The sequence below is a fragment of the Arvicanthis niloticus genome, chromosome 4, assembly GCF_011762505.2.
Source record: "Arvicanthis niloticus isolate mArvNil1 chromosome 4, mArvNil1.pat.X, whole genome shotgun sequence".
Classification (NCBI taxonomy): domain Eukaryota; kingdom Metazoa; phylum Chordata; class Mammalia; order Rodentia; family Muridae; genus Arvicanthis; species Arvicanthis niloticus.
This window is the reverse complement of record NC_047661.1, coordinates 28,910,492-28,933,232: the sequence shown is the minus strand read 5'-3', so window position 1 is coordinate 28,933,232 and position 22,741 is coordinate 28,910,492.

Sequence of the window (22,741 nt, the reverse complement as noted above, 5' to 3'; positions counted from 1 at the left end):
CAAGCCTCTTGCCTAGCCAGTGAGAGGCCTGAGTCAAAGAGAAAAGAAACAAAGTAATTGAATCTTAATTCTTTACTGCTAACAACAGAAGCTAAGTATGAGAAGCCAGGGGCTTTTGTCCTTAGAATAGCATTTATGGACAGAAGAATCACGAAAGATGATTATTCCAATGGTGATTCCAACAATGGTTCCAATTGCTGACTACATACCCCTTTGCTGTGTTTTTCAGGAGCTCCTGTGATGCTATGGCTATACATTAGCAGAGAATATTATCAAACTGTGTTATATTAATACACATTTGAAGAAAACAAAATTATGTTTCTTAATTATAAAAAAAATTTATTTGTTTGTTTTTGTCATTACAGGGATAGACATTGAAACACCACTGAAAATGACCAGAAGTATTTTCTTTGTAAAGATCTAGCATTGCAGTTAACAAGGTAGAATAGGAGCCTGATATAGCTGTCTCCTTAGAGGTCTGCCAGAACCTGACATATATGGAGGTGGATGCTCACAGCTAACCATTAAACTGATCATGGGGTTCCCAGTGGAGGAGTGATAGAAAAGACTGAAGGAACTGAAAGAGTTTGTGGCCACATGGGGAAAGCAACAATATCAACCAACAAGAACTCCCGGAGTCTAAACCCAGCCTGGGAGCACATAGGGAGAGACCCATGGCTCCAGCTCTATATGTAGGAGAGGATGGCATTGTCGGGAATAGGTGGGAGACGAAGCCCTTGGATTAGTGAAGGCTGAATGCACCAATGTGGGGGAATTAATTGGTGGAGAGGTAGGAGTGGGTGCACATCCTCATAGAAGCAGGAGGAGGGGTGTTGAGATGGGTGTTCCTGGGTGGGAGGGACATGGGGAAAAAAGATAATATCTGAAATGTAAATAAATATCCAATAAAGAAAAAGAATAGTTCACAGTAGTCTCAGGAAATTATCTATAATTTAGATTTGTCAGTATTATCTATCCAGAAACTACCTGCAACAACATTTATTTACAGAGAAAAAAAGGTATAACTTAATAAAACAAAATTTACTTTGGTATTTGTGACATAACATGCCATATTGAAAACAATCTATTATACACTTTCATAGGATAATTAATCTTGAAATGGGAAGTAAACATACTGTGCTCTAAGTGGAAAAAACATGTAGAGATCCAATACAGCAGTTGACCTTTGAAAAATATAGTTCCTTTTAAGCAAGAAGATGACAATGTAGGGTACTTGGCTTTCCCGAATGAACTCTGTGATATTCAGGTTGATGTAAAAAACTTTTCTGTGGTTTCCAACCATGCTTCCAGGAATATTTTCTGTGATGGTTATGTGAAATATCTCACAGATGCTTTATTCCATTAACATTTGCAAAATTTGGGCTTCATTCTCAAGAGCCTTCTGTTTTGTTTAGGGCAAGATAGGGTAAATGTTGGAGCAATCTCATTAGCATCAAAAAATACCAAGTTGATCAGAGAGTAATTCAAAAGCAAACACACATGGTCCTGTTACAGAGTTACCTAGAATTTACTGATGCTCAACTGGTGAAAACCATGCTGTTCAATTATATGTTCAAGTCAGTTTCTCTGTCTCTTTTAAAATCACAATTCCACTTATTTTTAAGGAAATCAGAATTTAAAAACATTCATTTCACACATTGCAAATGCATTTCATTTAATTGGTTTATGTTTTCTAGAAAAAGAATGTTTTATTGTTGAAGTAGATCATCAAAATATTTTTATCATATACTAGTTATATATTTTCTTGAGTAACTGTACTTTAAATGCATTAACTTTATTAATATAAACTCAATGAAGGACAAGAATAAAACAATCTTTTTTTTTGTCAACATAAATGTTCAAACAGAATATCCTTGATTTTTTCTGCCCCCTATAACCATGGTTTATTTAGCAGTAAAACACATCAAAACCAATTAGTTGTGATTCACATTTCAATTTTCACATATAGTAAAAGGGAAATTTTATTAAACCAAGATAAACAATGTGACATGGTTTTAGGATATGGCTTTCTTTTTTCACTTTCATCTGTAGATAGATCTGATGATAGACATCATCTTGGAATTTTTGAGCAGGTCTATGTAGTGGTAAAATAAAAAATTCTGCTTCCCTTAATTTAGCCAGTTACAAAATTGCAGCTTGATCTCTTCTGGATAATAAACTAATATCATATTTGAATATATTTATACTTAATTATGAAAACTCAGGTAATATGCTCAATTGTTTTCTTAGTAACTACTATGAACTTAATGGTAATAAATTGTAGAAATAACATGTTTCACTTGATCACCCTCTCTAATATATATATATATATATATTATATATATGTATATGTATATATATATAATATAATATATATATATGTATATATATATAATATATATGTATATATATATTCAAAAAATGAATAATATATTTAAAAAGAACTTTAACCATTGTTTCTCAGTTTTAAATGTTCATTTTTTTTAAGATTTATTTATTTTATATATGTGAGTACACTGTAGTGGTCTTCAGACACACCAGAAGATCCCATTACAGATGGTTACGAGCCACCATGTGGTTGCTGGGAATTGAACTCAGAACTTCTGGAAGAGTAGTCAGTGTTCTTAACCACTAAGCTACCTCTCCAGCATCAATGTTCATTTTTCTATTTTTTTAAATTATAATATACTCTTTGATAATTTCAAACAATACATTTTTGTTATTTCAATACTTTACAGTTTCACTTTCACCTACATACCCAATTTCAGATTTGTATTCATCAACTGATCCTGACTATGGGAGCTGACATAGATTGTTGCTGATATTTGCAGAGTCACTCCATTGAACCAAAGTAATTTTCCCTTTCTATCAGCTATCTATTATGAATAATAGCCTCTTGACATCGATTGGACTTTGTGTCTACTTCCTTATCTTCATATGATATTTAAATAATAACAATATATTATACAAAGTTTACAAGTATTTTCTGCATGCTGAAACATTTTTCATGCCTGTTTGTAGAAGTGATTTGTTAGGAGCCGCAATATAATCTGCCACCCCAAGTTGATGCTACATTGATCTGCGCAGTTGCTAGGCAGAGAGGCATGCCATAGTCACTGAATGTTGGGTGGTGAGCGAACAGCCAATCAGAAGTGAATACGTCACTCTAGACTGTATTTAAGCCAAACCCCTTCCTCAGCTCTGCCTTCCGCACCTCTCCGCGTTTTCCCACGTGTGTGAGACAGATTAAAAGCCTCGTTTTGCAGTAACTACCTGATCTCTGCGTCTCGTGCTTTCTTTCCCACGGATGCAAGGCTCAGGGGGGCGCGTTAGAGTGATTTTATAATATCCTCTCTTAAAATTTGTAAACCAATATTACATCAAATTTTAACATATTACTTGGTTGCATGGCATGTAACTGATATTCACTGTTTTCTAATATATATCAGTTTAATTTCTCCTAAATATATTCAGTAGGCCGTTACCACAGTATTATGTATTCATATTTAAATGCAAGATTTTATTTTTACCCCTTTTGGTAATACATATTACTCATACACTTCAGACAACTGAACGAGATTAAAGTAATAATTATGAATTAAGAAATTAAAATATTGTTACTTGCAGATTATATAGCTTTAGATATTTTGAGCTGCAGGTTAGAAAATCTGTGTAATGCCATTCTCTTACCAATATTAGATCAAATATTGCTCTAACAATATTTATTCAGCATACATTTTTAGCTTCATAGAAATGAAATTAGGTGTCTTTAGGTATATAAACCTATGTCTGGTCCTTCAATTTGATTCATTTGCTCACTGTGACACTTTATTATGACCCCATGCTGGTTTTATTACTACACATCAGTAATACAGTCTTAGACCAGGAATGGTGATCCCTTCAGAGGCTTTTTATAATTGCGATTGTTTTTACCATTGCTGGATTTTTCGTGTTTCCATCTGTAGCTGAAGATTGTAATTTCACATTCTATGAAAAATTTTGTTAGAATTTTCAGGGAATTGCACTGAGTCTATAGATCCCTTTTAGTAGGATGGCCCTTTTAATTTACCATTTAATTTTACCAATTTAGGAGCAAGGGAGGTCTTTCCATCTTCTGATATTTCTGCAATTTATTTCATTAATGACTTAAAGTTTTTTTTTTCTTAGAAAAAAAAATCTTGCTTAGTTAAAATTATACCAAGGTATTTTATTGTTGTTGCTGCTGTTATTGTTGTAATAGTTGTATTCTACTATCTTCCTGAAAGTGCTTATCAGTTATAGATGTTTCCTAGTGGACTTTTAGAGTTATGTATGTACACAACCATAACATACATGCAGAGGACGTAGCTCAGACCCATGAAAGATCAGTGATGGCCAATTCAGGCTTGTGATCCTTTATGAACTCTGCTTAGTTGATTTTGTTACCCTGCTTCTCTTTGAGTCTTTGACCCCTCTGTCTTCTATAATCCTACCTCCTCTGTTTTTTTTTGTTTGTTTGTTTGTTTTTTTGTTTTGTTTTGTTTTGTTTTGTTTTTAGTGCTTTCATGGCTCGCTCAAGTGTTTGGATGCAGGATTCTGCATCTATGTCTCTCAGTTGATGGATGTCACCTCCTTGATGACAACTGAGTTAGGCACCAATATATATGAATGTAGAAGAATATAATTAATGGACATTTCACTGAATTGTTTTTACAGTTGTGTTTGGTTCTTGCTTAGATGTCTTTGCAGTTCAGATCTGATTCCTTGCTATCCAAATTAGGTCAGGCATGGGCTTTCTCTTCTGATGTGAGCCTCAACTTGCACCAGTCAGTGGTCAGTTAGTGCTACGAATTCCATGACAACGTATCCAAGCACAGTTTGCAGGTTTTGTGTCTGGGTTGGTGTTTCATCCCCACTTGCCTAAAGCCTTGCCTAATTTTAGCAGATAGACTGTTCAGCCACTGTGTCTCTAAGAGGAGTCTTTGCTAGGATCACTCTCATACATTCTAGGGAATTTCCATTGCACTAGGTTGGCACATTACTCCCCAAAGCCCCCGATTCCAGTTGTACCTTTTCCCTCCATGCCACCCATTCTGATTCCTTTTGTTACCATCCCCACATTCCGCAAGTATACCTCCCATATTATTCCTTTTCCCCTTCTCCCCTTGAGTCCACTTTGTTACATAGCCATGCTACGATTGTAGCATAATTATCCTTTACTTAAGAGCTAATGATCACTTATAAGTGAATGAATACTGTATTTGTCTTTATGGCTCTGGGTTATCTCAGGTTGAGTTTTTTTCTATAGTTCCACCCATTTATCTGCAAATTTCATGTTCTTAAAAAACTTTTTAGTGAACCTTTGTGAATTCTACTTATATCCCAGTCCCTCCATATCTGCCCTCTACCCTTGTTCCTAGCTCCCCAAAGAAAACAGACAAACTTATAAACAAACAAATCTTGAAAGCTGCAATGTTTCATGGTATATCACAAAGTATTCCCTTTTGCTCAGTTTTTTTTTTTTTTTTTTTTTTTTTTTTTTTTTTTTTTTTTTTTTTTTTTTTTTTTTTTTTACAAATATTCATTGTGATAAGTTATTGATCTGGTTCTAGACCAATGGCTTCTGCTATACTACCAATACTGGATCCTCACTAGGAGTCCTTTCATATATCCTGTTCTTGCCCTGCATTGTGGACATGTTGCAGTTTTGTTTCTAAATCATCAGCCCCTTCAGCCACTCCAATAGTTCTACTAGTTCAAAGATGGTGTAGATTTTGGAGTTGGGTGACTCAAAGTCTTGGATCTGGGTCCAGGTATAATTTATATTGGTCAGCCTGGCATCTTTCTTGCTCTCATCCCTCCATGGCTATCTCTACCTTGCTACACAGGCAAGGTGTGGGGCCACTCTCCCTAGGGCTACGGCCAAAGGGGGGATGGGTACCTCTCTTCAAGACCTGCTTTCCTATGCTGCCCAGGCTAGGGTTATGACCAGTTTTCCTGTCAGTAGACAAGGGGTCGGGGTGGAGGGGTCATAGTTCCTGCACATTCAGCTCTGTAGAGCCTACAGGCACCACCCACATAGCCCCAGGTGTTACTAAAGAACAGAGATTTCCACATGGTCATTGGTGGCAACAGGGGTCACAGACCCCTATGGCTACAGGACAGGATGCAGACAAAACAGGACCTCATCATAGTCCCAGATGGCATCACAGGATACTCACATCAGACTGTTCCACACTACCATCAAGTCTCCAATTGCACCTCTGTTCATTATGTCTACAATTCTGCATCTCTATCTTGTCCATCACTGCATGACTTACCTGTTCATCTCAGTGGCATCCATGTCTACTGGTTATCTTCTACTTGGTGTAGTGTGGGGGTTGTCTTCAGTGTACTTGATGTTATTATTCTTAACAGCTGAGTAATAATCCATTGTGAGACTATACCACATTTTCTTTATCCATTCCTTAGTTGAGGGACATTTAAGTTGTTTCTGGTTTCTGTATATTATAAGTAAAGCCACTATGAACATACTTATACAAGTGTCCTTGTGGTAGGATGAAGCATACTTTGGGTATATGTATGCTCATGAATGTTATTGTTGTGTTTTAAGTTCCATTAATTCCCATTTTTTTTCCAGAGGAACAGCCATATTGATTTCCACAGTGGCTATACAAGTTTGCATTCCATAACAATGGACAAGTATTACTTGCTCCATTTTTGTCAGCATGAGGTGTCATTTGTGTTTTTGATCTGAGTGATTCATACAGCTGTGAGATGGAGTTTCAAAGTAGTTTTGATTTGCATTTCTCTGGTGGCTAAGGATGTTTAACACTGCTGTGAGTGTTTCTCAGCCATCTGAGATTCCTCTGTTGAGAATTGTCTGATTATATGTATACCCATTTTTAATTGAATTATTTGCTTTTTGATGTCTAGTTTCTCAGTTTCCTTATACATTTTGGATATTAGCCTTGTGCCAAATTTAGAGTTGATAAAATATTTTTCCATTCTGTAGGCTGCTATTTTGTTATATTGGTTTTATTCTGTGTCTTTCAGAAGACTGTCAATTTCATGAAATCCCATTTATTGATTGTTGTTCTTAGTGCCTAAACTACAGGTATTTTTTTAAAAGGATATTGGCTCCTGTGCCAATGCATTCAAGGCTATTCTCCAATTTCTCTTCTATTAGATTCAGTGTATATGATTTTATGTTGGGTTTTTGATCCACTTGGACTTGGTTTGTGCAGGAAAATACACATGGACCTATTTGAATGTGTCTAAATGATGATATCCATTTAGACCTACAGCATGTGCTTAAAATACTTTTTTTTCATTGTGTATTTCTGTTTTCTTTATCAAAAATTAGTGTTTATATGTAATTATGCATCTGGGTGGTTGATTTGATTGCATTGATCGACCTGTAAATTTGTTTTGTTTTGCTTTTTAAGATTTATTTTTTATATTTCTGTTTTTATGTCAATACTATGTGGCTTTTATTACAATAACTGTAAAAATAATAACTGTGAAATCAGGGTGATATCTTCATGTCATTTTATTTTCTTTTGTTATTCAGGATTCCTTTAGCAGCAATCCAGGGATTTTTATTTTCCATATGAAGTTGAGTATTGTTCTTTCAAAATTTTGTAAGGAATTATGTTGTAGTTTGATGGGAATTGTGTTGTATCTATAGATTGATTTTGGAAAGATGGCCATTTTTGCTATATTAACTGTACTGATTCATGTGCATAGGAGATCTTTTCATCTTCTAATACTTTCTTCAATTTCTTGCTTCAAAAAGTTGAAGATGTTGTCATATAAGTTTTTTTTCATTTAGTTGGTTAAATGTACACAAAGAAGTTTTATCTTATTTGTAGCCATAACACTATTTGTAGCAAGTTGTTCCCATATTTTTTCTAAGTCTCTTTGTTATTTGTGAATAGGAAGTTTTCTTATTTTTCTGGGTAAATCTTAGATACAACCACTTTACTAAAACTGTTCATCAGTTCTTGAAGTAGAATCTTTGGGGTTGCTTCTATATAGTATCATATCACCTGCAAATAACAAATAATTTGACTTCTTTCTTTCCAGTTTTTTTTCTTCTTATTGATCTCCTTTGTTTGTCTTACTGATCCAGTTAGAACTTCAAGTACTGTAATGAATAGATATGGAGAAGGTAAAAAGAATTGTGTTGTTCTTAATTTTAGTGAAATTGTTTTGAGTTTCTCTCCATTTAATTTGATATTGATTTTATTCCTAATCTCTCCAGGACTTTAATCACAAAAGGGTTCTTTGATTTTGTTAAAGGCATTTTTCAATATCTATTAAGATGATCATGTGGGCTTTTTCCCCCCAGCTTGTTTAACCATGGACTACATTGACTGCTTTTTTTTTTTGTTAAACTATACCTACATTTCTGGAATTAAGCCTACTTGATCATGATAGATGACTGTTCTAATGTGTTCTTGGATTTGGTTTTCAAGTATTTTGTTGAGTATTTTTGCATCTATGTTTCTAATGGAAATTACTTTGTAATTCTCTGCCTTTGTTGACTGTTTTGTGTGGCTTAAAAATCATGGTGATTGTGGCCTCACAAAATAAATTTGTCAGTGTTCCCTGTGTTTCTAATCTTGGAATAATTTGAGTATTATTGGCATAATTTTAGTAGTATACACACTATTTAAAATTCTGGTAGAATTCTGTGCTAAAACTTGCCTGCCCTGGGATTTTATTTATTTATTTACTTATTTACTTATTTATTTAGGCAGGGGAGGGGCTTGAGAGACTTTTAATTGCTGCCTTCTATTTTCATTGGAGTTGTAGTTGAATAAAAAGTGTTATATGATCCTCATTCAAATTTAATAATTGGTATTTATGGAATAAGTCTTCATTTCTTTTATATTTTAGATTTTTGTAGACATAGGTTTTAAATTATCATGTAATGATTGTTTGGATTTTCTCATTGTCTTGATATGTCTCACATTTTATTTCTGATTTTGTTGCTTGGATAATCTCTTTGAATCTTTCAGTTAGTTTGAATAAGGGTTTGTCTATCTTGTTTATTTTCTCAAATAACCAACTCATTGTCTCTTTGATCCCTTGTATTGTTCTCTTTGTTTCTATTTTATTGATTTCAACCTTGATTTTGATTATTTCTTACAGTTACCTAAGAGGTTAAGTCAGCTTAATTCTTTTTGTCCTAGAGCTGTACTGTTAAATTGCAAGTATGAAATCTGTGAGATAACTGTGACCCAAAAGGACATGCATGGTATACACTCACTAATAAGTGGATATTAGCCAAAAAAATTAAACAGAATACCCAGAATGTAATCCACAGCACACAAAAAAGGTAAACAAGCTGAAGGGCTCAAGTGAGGAAGTCTCAATCCTACTTGGGAGGGAGAAGAAAGCAATCACAGGATGGAGGAGGGAGGGATCTGGGTGGGAAAGGAGACAGGGAGAGGGAGAGGGGAACATAATCAGGTATTAGGTATGAAAACTGGACTGAAGGATTTAGGGCCAGAAGAAAGAATGGAAGCAAGCAACCTCAGGAGGTAGGAAGTGTGTGGGGGTGGGTGGGTGGGTGAGGGGGCTCTAGAATATACCAGAGACCTGGGAAGTAAGAGACTCTCAGGACTCAAAGGGAGGGACCTTAAATGAAATACCCTACAGTGGGAAGAGGCAACTTGTAGAGTTCATCTCCAGTAGAAAGACGGAGTATTAAGTGGAGAGATGGGGTTACCATCCCACAATCAAAAACTCTGACCCATAGTTGTTCCTGTCTGAAAGAAGAACTGAAAGGACAAAAGGGAGAAGAGCCTGAGGAAAAGGAGGTTCAGTGACAGGCCCAAAGTGGGATCCAGCTCAAGGTGACCCTTAAGGCCTGACACTATTACTGAGGCTATGAAGTGCTCCCAAAAGGGGCCTATCATGACATCCTTCGGAAAGACCCAATGAACAGTTGAAAAAAAAAAACAGATGCAGATATTTACAACCAACTAATGGACAGAGGCTGTTGACCCCTGTAATTGAATTAGAGAAAAGCAGGAAGAAGCTGAGGAGGAGTGCGGCTCTGAAAAAGTCTTGGAGGGTTGCCTGGCCTCTGAGTAGTGAACTTCTGCCAGATTCGTGGGTTGAGATATGGTAAGAAAGATATTATTCGTATTCAGAGTTGTATGCTCCAAGAATACAGTTCTCTTTGTGTGTGTGTGTGTGTGTGTGTGTGTCTGTCTGTCTGTCATGTCTGGCTATGGATCTCTGTATTTGTCTGTATTTGTTCCTATCTATTGTAGGAAAAAACTTCTCTGATGATAGCTAAATAAGGCACTGATCTATGAGTATTGCAGAATTTCATTAAGAGACATCTTATTATTTCTTTTTTTCCTCAGAAGTATTTAGTTTTGCCATTGGACCATGGGATTTTTATTCTCTGGTTCTTTGTCACAAAAGCAGTGTTGGGTGTGGGTTCCATCTCACATAGTAGGCCTTAAGTTAAATCAGACATTGGTTGGCATACTTCTGTAAGTCCTATTCCAACATTACACTAGCATATTTTACGGATCATATATCAAAACTTTTGTAGCTTGATCTGTTATTTACATTTCTCTTTTGGTAGTCAATATTTTACTTCCCTGTACAAAAAATAATAGGCACCAGCACAATTTCTCCATGTCCAATGAGTTATGTGGCTGTTGTCTTCTGTAACAGTGCCTTATTGTCAGATTATAGACAGCAGCTTAAATCTTAGCAAAAGCCTAAATGATTTGGGGATTTTCATGGGATCTCTTTGGCTCAAAACTCAATTGGATACAATCCAGTTTCCGTACTCCAAACTTCATTTAGAGATAAGCGATGGCCAGTTAAGACTCCATCTCCTTCACATTTGGAAAAAGATTGCCTTCATATATTTTAGGAAGTTGTTATTGCACTAGGTTTCCTTACTACCTTCCAATGTTCCTCAGGTATAGCTGTTTCTCTTTGCATACCTTACAACCCTCCCAGTCCCTTCTTACTTGAACCTCCCATGCAATTTCATCTTCCCTCATTTTACACATAAAATCTATTCCTTTTCCCTACATAGGGACATCTATGTGCTCCACAGAGTACCTTCCTGAACATACAACCTCTCGGGGTCTACGGATTGTAACATGATTATCATTAATTAATTGTTGGCATTCACATATATAAGAAAATATACTATTTCTATCTTTCTAGATAAGAATTACCTTACTCTGGATGATTTGTTTTTCTAGTTGATCCATTTGTTTGTTAATTTTCTTTTTTTATTGGATAATATTTTTTCATTTCAGATTTTATCCCCTTACCCCAATTCCCCCCACCACCTAGGAACATCCTATCCCATTCCCCCTCCTCCTGCTTCTATGAGGATGTGCCCTTACCTACACCCCTACTCCCACCTCTCGACCCTCAGATTCCCCCCTACTTGATGTTCAGCCTTCATGGGATCAAGGATCTCCTCTCCCACATATGCCCGACAAGGCTATCCTCTACTTCATATAAAGATGGAGTCATGGGTTTCTCCCTATGTGCTCCCAGGTTGGTGATTTAGACCCTGGGGAGCTCTGGTTGGTTAGTATTGTTGATCTCCTCATGGGATCACAAACCCTTTCAGCTCCTTCAGTCTTCTCTCTAACTTCTCCATTAGAAACCCCTTGATCATATCAGTGGTTAGCTATGAGCATCTGCCTCTGAACATGTCAGACTCTGGCAGACCTCTAAGGAGATAGCTATATCAGGCTCTTGTCAGCATGCATTTCCTGACATCCACATCAGCGTCTACTTTTGGTAACTGCACATGAGATGGATACCCAGGTGGAATGGTCTCCAGAAGGCCCCTCCTTCAGATTCTGTCCCACACTTCGTCTCCATATTTGCTCCCTTGAGTATTTTGTTACTCCTTCTAAGTAGGACTGAGGCATCCACACTTGGTCTCCCTTCTTCATGAGCTTCATGTGGTCTGTGAGTTGAATCTTGGGTATTTCAGGCTTTTGGGCTAATATGCACTTATCAGTGAGTAAATACCATGTGTTTTCTTTTGTGATTGGGTTACCTCACTCCGGATGATAATTTCTAGTTCGGTCCATTTGCCTAAGAATTTCTCAAATTCATTATTTTTAATTGCTGAGTAATATTCCATTGTGTAAATATACCACATTTTTTGTATCCATTCCTCTGTTGAAGGACATCTGGGTTCTTTCCAGCTTCTGGCTATTATAAATAATGCTGCTATGAACATAGTAGACCATATGTCCTTGTTATATGTTGGAGCATCTTCTGGGTATATGCCCAGGAGTATAACTGGGTCCTCGGGTAGTATTTGCTAATTTTCTGACATCATTTTTAACAGCTGGGAATACTTCTTTGTGTAAATGTATCATATTTTCTTAATGCATTCTTCAGTTAAAGGACATGTAAGTTGTGTCCATTTTTTATAATTATGACTAAAGCAGCACAGAACATGTTTGACCAAGTGTACTTGTGGTAGGAAGAAGCACTGGCTCTCCAAACAGATCAATTACAATCTTTCTGAGGAAATACCATACTGGTTTCCATAGTGGCTATAAAAGTTTGCACTCCCACCATCAATGTATTAAAGTTTCTTCCACTTCCCATTCTTACCAATATAATTTAGATTTTAAGAATAATTGTAGACTCACATTGAGCATTGTTCCTCTATGTTTCTAATTGAGGAGTGTTGGCAATAATTCTTTGTAGTTTGGTAGAATTTTTGGACACTAGGCATGTTGTTGTTGTTGTTTGTTTTGTTTGTTTGATTTTTACTTGGAAACATTTAATTACTGCTTTATTTTACCAAGTAATTTATAGGTGTGCTTAAATTTTTTATCGATGCTTGAAGGTATATAAGAAGGAAATTATCAATTTCTGTTGAATTTTCTTATTTGGTAGAGAAAGGATTTTAAGCTACCAATATGATATTTTTCTATTTTTTTATTTCTGAAATTAACTCTTAGACCTAACTTTTTTGTCCCATAAGTTTAGGTATGTTGTGTTTTGTTTTCATTCAATTTTAAAAAATAAAGTTTATTGTTTTTGCCTTAATTTCTGTCTTGACCTATTATTTTATTCAATGAAGACTTGCTCAGTTACCATGAATTTGTAAGCTCTATGTTATTTCAGTTGTTGTTGGTATCCAGCTTTAATCTTGGATGGTAAGAGAGAATTCAAGAAGTTATTTCAGAAAGTAATGACCAGCAGTTCTCTAAAACCCTGAAATGAACAGGGTAAATAGACAGTCTTCAGGAGCATGTTTGTACTATATGAGTTTAAAAAGATATTAATCCTATTATTTATATCATAAAGAAGAGTTTGTAATGAGTGAAAGGTAGAGTTAATTAATAATTTGTTATTATTTTGGCAGACATTCTAATAATTAAGCAAAAATTAATAGAGATGGCTATAAATGTATATACATGTTCGTCACACATATGTATTTATTCTGTGGTTGCTGGAAGCTTGTAGTACAATATGAGTGATTTGTTTGTTTCACTTTAATACATTGTATACATATAATATGCATTATGTACTTTACATGACTAATTCATTTAACATTTAATAAACTTTTTATTATAATTAATATATGTTTTATTGTGGTTCCTGGAAATCAAATAGTGAATAACAAAACTTAAAGTGGAAAAGGAGAGCTGAGAATAAAGGGGTCAATTTGGTTTATGAAAGATAATCATGTTTCATGACAGGTAAGGAAGGCATTCTTTTCAGCACACCTAAAAGAGGCTTAGTCTTGCTTACAAAATATAAAAGGTAGATGTAAAGAGCCTATGGGACTACTTGGCAGGTATTTGACATTGGCCAGTGACAAGGAAATGTGCTTTAGGTAGAAATCTGACATTAGCCTAGAACAAAGAAGTAATTTCAGGCAGGAATCTAAATCTTAGGATGGAACAAAGAAGTTGACTTTCAGGCATGAAAATGACTTTAGGCTAGGACAGGGAAGTAGGCTCAGATAGTTGGTCATTCTTATAAGCCCTTAGAAATAGTGATCATGGGAGTGATCACTTTGTTTATTGCCTTGCTTGTTCTTTGACTATTTGTGTTTGACTTTTTTGTTCTTTGACTATTTGAATCTATTGTATTTCTAGGTCCTCAACTTAGAACTGCCCTTAATACTTGTATGTAATTAAAATGGTATAAGAGCTAAAAAGAGTAGGAGAGATGGGATAGGGGGCTTATGGGAGGGGAAACTGGGAAAAGGGATAACATCTGAAATGTAAATAAATAAAATATCCAATAAAAAAAGAATTTAAGGATTCTAACTAATATGCTAAAACATGGTAATTAAAAAATTGTAAGTTAGATAAAGGTGAGCTGGATAAAAACATGTTTTTGCTATCATTTCATTGGTGTTTGCTGTTTTTTGTTTGTTTTCTTTTTTCATTGGATATTTTATTTACATTTCAGATGCCATCCCCTTTTCCCATTACTCCCCCTTAGAAAACCCCTATATCATGCCCCCTTTTCCTTTTTGCTTTTATACAATTTTTAAAAAATATTAATCAAAGGCTTTATAAGTTTGGTAATAATCAGAAGTGTAACCCAATACCCAACCTAGATATATCAACTATGTTTGACTGGTGGAGACACGTGAACATTTGCCTCCATGTCCCCCCCCCCTTTCTTTCTCTCTCTCTCTCATCACCTAGCTTCTCCTCTCCTTCTTCTCCTCTTCTCCTTACTCCTTCTCTTCCTCTCACCTTAGCTCCTCCTACATATCACCCTTCCTGTTAAAATAAAACTTTTCTCTCAAAATACAAATAGAGCATAATTATACCAATTTGTGCCAGTGAGGTACAAGATAGTCCTAATATGCAGTCCATCATTTTGTTGACTAACCAGAACCTCTGTCATCTCTCCTAACTAAAACACTTAGTTCTGAACCTGGCTTTTTCTGGCTTTAGAATGAATGTCAGCTGAAAACCATCTACTCAAATCTTTTCTCTCAAATTAAGTAGCCATGATTGGCTATGAGACTATAACTTTTCAACCCCTTCAGAAATCCAGAATGACCGAGTTAACAAATTATGGGGAGCACAAAGCATAGCTTCTAAAACTTAGCTAATTTATAGATACCACTGAACACCTGGACAGTCCCTATACTACAAAATGTTGGAGTATCTGACCTTCAGCCTTCTGGCCCAGGATCATCTGACAGACCTAGTGATGCAGAATTATTAAGGGCTGATTACTCTGTCTTGGCAGATATAATCAGTTGACTATTGTGCAAGTGTGTCCTTTTCTGGACAGTAATTTGTCTGTAGATGGAAAGAGGCAATTCTTGCCTAGTGGCTGTCTCACCACAACTGGAGTAACTCCAAAGATGCTGAATTTCTTCTTAGAATTCAAGACAGGAAGCTGTCAGGAGCAGACAGGTCTCTAATCAAAATGAACATTAATACATAAATGTTTGTAATGTCAATTCTGTGGACTTTTGACATTTTGAAAACCAACTATCCACGTAAGGTAATCTGGACTGTTGTCTGTTAACTCCTCTCAGCTATTTCTAAATAAAATATAGAAAACACCCTAGCAATAAACTCCAATTCATGAATTTGCTATAGGCCCTTAACTCACAGGCTAACCATTTCAAATTAGTTAAGAAAGTTAAAGAAAAACTGGGTCTAAGCCTTGTATTCCTAAATGTATTATAAAGGCACAATGCCTATGAGGGTAACAATATCCATCTCACTTTTATATCAATAAGAAGCTTGTACCAATGGAAACCTTAAATTTGAAATCAAAGTAAATTTTTTACCATTTAAGAAATTATAACTTCATCTTGATAACAATTATACAGACTTCTACCACTAGATAATGGCTATGAAATACATCCTAGCTAATCCTCCCTGTTCCAACAGAACCAATACTTTTCCCTGGAAAGACAGCCCAATATTAAGCACCTTAATTCCCAAGCCCAGGGCATAGGGGTGCTGACTCTTCAATGACTTCTTAAAGCTGATTATGGGCGTTGAGATATTAGAAGACGGGCAGGCAGAAGAGTAAATTGATAAGCCTCTGACGCTGTGTCTTCACTGCATCCAGATAGAATTCCAAGACATCAGAGGTTTGAGCAGGTCTGCTCAGCTTGCTTGATGAGTAGATACACCAAGGCTGTGTATTCTGCAATATACAATTCTCAAAACAAATTTTAGTATCAAGATAATTTTTTAAAGAGGGCTGACATTTTATTAAAGATTTTGGTTCTAACAACTTTTCTTTTTTTCCTTCTTTTTTTTATTGGATATTATATTTACATTTCAAATTTTATCCCCTTACCCCATTCCCCCTACCACCCAAAAGCCCCTTATCCCATCCCCTCTCCTCCTGCTTCTATGAGGTTGTGTCCCCACCTACCCCCCACTCCCATCTCCCCACCCTCAGATTCCCACCCACTCAGTGTTCAGCCTTCATAGGGACCACCTATGCCCAACAAGGCCATCCTTCCCTACATACAGCTGGAGTCATGTGTCCCTCCCTATATGCTCCTAGGCTGGTGGTTTAGACCCTGGGGAGCTCTGGCTGGTTGGTATTGTTGCTCTTCTCATGGTGTTTGCTGGTTTTAATGTGAAATGTCTCAATATTTTATCCCCCAAGTTTGTAGTATTTTTATAGTGATTCCTCTTATTTATTTTTTTCAAAGAGGACATATTAATTGAGCATTATGATCAGACTATTACATTTAGCAATCACCAGTGTGGATCAAAAAAAATGGTCTACATTAAACTTTTTGTTGGAATACTTTATATTTTCTACAGAACAAAAACTAAAATAACTGGTTATAAGATTAGTCACAAGCACAATCTTAAAGGATTTTTTTGCCCATAAGCATGATTATTGGATAAAATGTGTCTTCTTTGTAGCTACTAGTCCTAGCTGGGATTTTTCTTGTTTGAGTGTACAGTTTTATTATAACTTATAATTTCCTTGAAAACTCTAGAACAAAAAGAACAAATGATACCTCAAAATGAGTAGATGACAAAATTAATAAAATAGAAACTGTCTACTGCCTTGCTTGTTTTTTGACTATTTGAATCTATTGTATTGCTAGTTCCTAAACCTAAAACTGACCTTAATACTTGTTGAGGACCGCACTAGTCCCACGTTGGGGTGGCCAAATAAATAAATAAAGCCCAGGCAAAATGTTGAGGCCCGGGCCGAACCACGTTTGGGCGGCCACTGTATCCCGGCCCAAGCTGCCGCTCCGGTCTTTAGGTCGGGGGTTCAGCAAGAGCGAGGGTGACGGCAGATTCTACCTAATGTCTGAGATTCGTCTCTGATGATCCCTCTCTAGTCTCTCATCTCAGTCTATATTCTCTGATCTCTGGTTCTGTCTTTTATAGTCTGACTTCTAAGCCACGCCTCTAAGTTACACCTTTAATCATGCCCTTAGGTCTTGTCTCTAACTCTGACCTCTATACTTCTAAATCATACTCTTAAATTACACACCTTTAATCTCACACACCTTTAATCTCACACACCTTTAATCTCAAGGTATCTAAACCAAGATTATCGGAGTGTTCTCAGCTGTTGTAGGCTATTGTAATCCAAGTCTCATGTCAGGGTATATGGCTCAAGATGGCTGCAAAGCTGATAGCTGCTTTCTGCTAAAAGTCGGCCCCCAACAAATACTTGCATGAAATTAAAATGGTATAAAAGCAAAAAGGAGGAGGAGGGATGGGATAGGGGGTTTATGGGGGGGCAGATTGGGAAAGTGGATGACATATGAAATATAAATAAATAAAATATCCAGTAAAAAAAAGGGAAAAAAAGAAAAAAAATCAGTGAAACAAAGAGGTGTGACTTTGAGAAAATCAGTAAGATAGACAATCTTTTAATCATGTTAACTAAAACTCAGAAAGAGAAGATGTAAATTAAAACAGTTAGAGGTGAATAAAGGTTTCACAAAGTACAGGCCTTTATGATCATAAGAGATAGAGCTTCTATCTCCAAAGTATGCTCCTTTCATTGGTCCAAAATTGGAAGACTTTTGTAATTGGCATCATCACTGTAGCTTCCACGCCACCAAAACTGCTTCCCTCACTCTAAGATTCACTATATATATTTCCTCTGCCACTATGCCTTCTACCTTCAGGACTGCCACCAAAGCCACCACAGTTACTGATATTTTTTTCTCAGTCAAAATTGTTATTGTCGGCAAAACCTCCACCACAGTTGGAGATATTCTTATGGAGGAAGCATCAGGTAACTCTAGGTTTGATGAGAAATTTTCCTGTTTCACAGTTCTGGCCATTCACAATATGGGTTTAACAGTCTTATCCATGGAGTCATGGTCTTCAAAGATGACAAAAGCAAAGACCCCATTTTCCATTGTTTCTGTCAGTCATTATTTCAGTAACATTTCTTCCATACTTTTCAAAATAATCTTGCAGATGACATACTTCAGTGTCATCTATTACAACCAACAAAGTTCTCTCTTTTTCACAGTTAAATGGGCACCTGGTTTCTGAGAATCTTCTCTTAACACAGCTTTTTGCTTCCACAGCTCTTCCATCCACAGTGGCCTATGTGACAAACTCATAGCCCCTGAGTCAATTCTGTTTGCATCAAACATTACCATACACTTGGTAAGTGTTCCACATGCTCAAGACGATTCCCCAGTCTCTTGTTGGTTGTTTCAAAGCTCAGCCCCCCATGAAGATTTTACATGGTTGTCCTGACTTCTTGGGAGACTGACTTAGACTTGATAACAGAAAGGATAGCCTTTATCTGGGATTCCTAGCTTTCTCAACAGGCAGAAAATTATTGATAAAAATGACAGGGAAGATGGCTAGGTGGCAAAGAAAATGAATGGAAATCTGCAACTGATGTTGGTGATGAGGTGGGGGCCTCCAGGACAAGGTAGATACCTCGGATAAAGGAGGCACCTAAGAATCAATGGGAGTGACTTTAGGTGTGACTCACTACACTGGAGATATGGAATCTGAAGAGGCCACAAAATATTTGGTCTTCCCATGTTTGTAGTGTTTTGTGGGGAAATTGTGGAACCTTCAGCTGATAGAACCTTGGTAGAAGTACGTCACTGTTTTCCCTCCCTTCTTGATCCATTTCAAATTCAGGTTTGCAGGGACTTGTATAGCATGATCACTTAGCATCTTGCTCTAGCCACCTGTTGTATTGACTTTGTAGCTATGCTTGACTTTTTCATGGAACCCTCAGCCAAAACAAACGCTCTGTTGTATAAGTTGATTTCCATTGTGGCATATTGCTACACAGCAGAAAACTAACTATAATAACACCTTTCATGTGAAAATAGGGTTTCTTTGCATCGAAATGCTGATTGAAACATCTCAGCTATGTAGGCAGTATTAGAATCAGAAATGAAAGGGAATGTCTGAAATCTGATCACTTGGGAAGTAGGGGAAGAAGGTTGAATAATTCAAAGCTAGTCTTGGCTTCATAGCCAGTTCAGCTCTATACTGGGAAACATGAGACCTCGTTCCAAGAAAAACAAATACATGAATAAAATATAAAAATCAACTTTAGCTTCAGAATTCTTATTATAGAACAAATAATTTTGCAGCATTTACAAGTCCCTGTGGCTGATGGTAACACAGCTCCTGATGAGTCTTCTTTATTTTGTTACCACTTTATTACTTTAAAAATGCATGAAACTCCAAATGCCTCTGGAATCCTCTTCCACACTACATATATTGCTTAAATTCGGTAAGTGTGGCACCTTATTCTGATATCTTTCTTATTTTATTAAATTGTTAGACTTGGAATTCTTTATGCCTGCATTCTAAGACAACTATTCATTATTTCCTGGTAAGATTGGGGTTCTGCTTCCATGAAAGACATTTCCTATGAGCACAAATAACTTCAAAAGACACATGTAAATGTATCCATAAGTATTTTTCATAAATTATTTTGAACACTGTCTTATAAGCAGTGAAATTGATTCTCTTCTTTATCTCTATTTTTAAAGAAGATTTTAATTGTCCATTCTAAAAATTTACAATTTATAAGATGTCTGAATGGATCCCCAAGGGAATGCTTTTCTCTGCAATTACCCTTGTTTATCATCCCTTTGATTTTATTTAACACATTATCTGAAGACAAGAAAAGATCCATGATCTTAATCTTGCTGATCCTTCTGTAACCATTAGGCAAATGCCTCATTTAACAGATGAGTCTTCTGCTTTGCCCTACAACCAGAAAACTAATTTTTCCTCAAACTAATCAATGAAACTCATTTAGAGAATTGGTTCTTCTTTCTTTTTTTCTTTGAAGGAGGGTAACATAAAGAAAGTCTAGAAAAAGATATAAAATCTCATAGAACGTTTTCTTTTTTCTCCTTGTGACACTTTCAACATTTACAATTAAACTTTTAATGATTTTGAATTTATAAATATATTGAAAGACAGAGACTCAGCTTCATTGTTGGGAAACTGTACATCAAATTTGTTGTATCACACTTTTGATTCCAGTATGTTTTCATAGCATCTTTGTTTAAGGTCAGTTGACAAAAATGCAGAAACTTACTTCTCGTTTTTCAGCTTAATTGTTCTATGAGTCTATTTTTATTGCTTGCATTGCTTTTTCATCACTAAAGATTCAAACGAGGAATTGTAATAGAATGCTTCCGTTTTTAAGCATTTCCCCCTCATTTACCTTGAAATTTCCTTCATTAATTGTTCTGTACATATTTAAGTGTTGCTTTTATATTTCTGAAAAATATTGATACTTCAATAGGATTTATAATGAATCTGTATATATCTTGGGATAGTATGAATTGTTTATAATATGAGTTAATCTAATTGTTTATATGGGTATATTCTAATTTATTGACTCATACTCTGTAGTTTTAAGTTTAGGTATTTTGCTGGGTAAAATATATTGATAGATATTTTATAGTCATTATTAGAAGTTGATTTAAATAATTGTTCCCAATTTATATAGTGTAATAATTGTGTATAGATATGATAATCATATTTCTCAGCTAAAATTTTATTGTTAGTTTTGTTGAATTCTGTTTTCAATCTTTATGGTTCTAAGGCAGAGATTTTTAACATTGTAACATCAAGTAACATTCAGAGAGACCAAAATTTATTTTGTTTTCTATATTTAAATTTTAATAATTTTATTGTCTTTACCTACTACTCTATAGATTTTCGGCATTAGTTTTAATATGAGTGAACAAATAGCATTTTATTTTCTATTTAATCTAATTCTATTCACCCAGTTTGATGATAAGGTTCTTCTGAATGAAATGAAAGCCATTATTGGTTAATTTACTAAATATGCTGCAAAATTCACCAGTGAAAACCGTTGTTTGGAAATTTTGATTGTTAGTTCATTTTGTTTTAATAACTCAATTTTCATAGTAATTTCACATTAGTTCAAATATTTAAATCTTTTAAGATTCATATTTGAATGTTTCAAACATTATCAATGTATCACCAAATTTCAAATTTTTTGATGTATATCTCTCAATAATTTCTTATATTTTGAAATATTCATCCTTAAATTCTAATATATCTCTTTTCTTTAGTACTTATTTTCTTTGGCAAGTTTTAAACTTGGTTTGTGCTTACTTTGTGATTTATTGCATGTATTAGAGTTTTTTCTTTTTACTTTATTTTAAAATATTTGTATTCTTTTTATGTTGTTACTTCATAATATGAATTTTCTTTTCAGTACAGCTCAGGATATTACCCATCAACTTTGTTATTTGAGGTTTTCAATTTGCATTTCTCTAAGAGATTTTTATATTCCCTTTAATCTCACACTGGTCAAAAGTCCAGTTATTAATGTATGACTGTTTGTATCCATTTCGAACTCCCATTTATTGCTGATTGCTAGACTTATTTATTGTCATCAATGATATTTATCATGCATTTTAATAATATAAGAAAAATGAAGCATAGCTTGTGATGTCTTATAGCATGTTTCTTCTTCATTTATTAATTTATACATTGATATTCTTATGTTCAAGATTTTTCTTTTATTCTTCTTTCAATGTCTCATTTTGTTGACATTGAGGTACAAAATACTGATTTATTCTGATTTCATTGTACTCTGTATCTGTTTTATCATGACATTCAAATCTGAGATCTGTTCTAGAAATTTTATATATTTTCATATTTTGGGGGTCATTATTCTATGCTTTCTTCTTTGTTAGTTTTGTTTGTCTTTTTGGTTTTGGTTATTTCTTTTGTGTTTTTGTACTAGTATCTGCACAACTTGTGAAAAGTTACTTTTTTTTTTTAAGTGTATATAGAATTTCACATTGTTAACATTTCGTTATTGGAAGCAGGAAGAGATATTGAGATATGGTGAAAATCAAGATATCTCAAGATATTGATGGATAATTCTTGATTCTCAGTGCATTTGTTTAGTTGGAATCAACTCACCTGCTTAGATCAATTGCTTGAATTTGTGGTTTATTGGCCTTATCTACAACCTGTGAGACAATGTTCCTAAAATTGACTTGGAATTGTCACTGTTCACAGGATATCTGGTTTTTACAAGGTGAGGGGAATATAAAGAGTGAACTCAAGGTTACCCCTTGCCAATGGGAGATATCTACCTGTTTTGTAGTATCATAGGAGGTAAATATAATTATTGGGAGATGTGTAATTGGTAGACAATTTTGGAATTGGAAGCATAGATATTCATGAGGATTAAGAATAGTGGACTAAGATGTGTAATTGGTAGACAATTTTGGAATTGGAAGCATAGATATTCATGA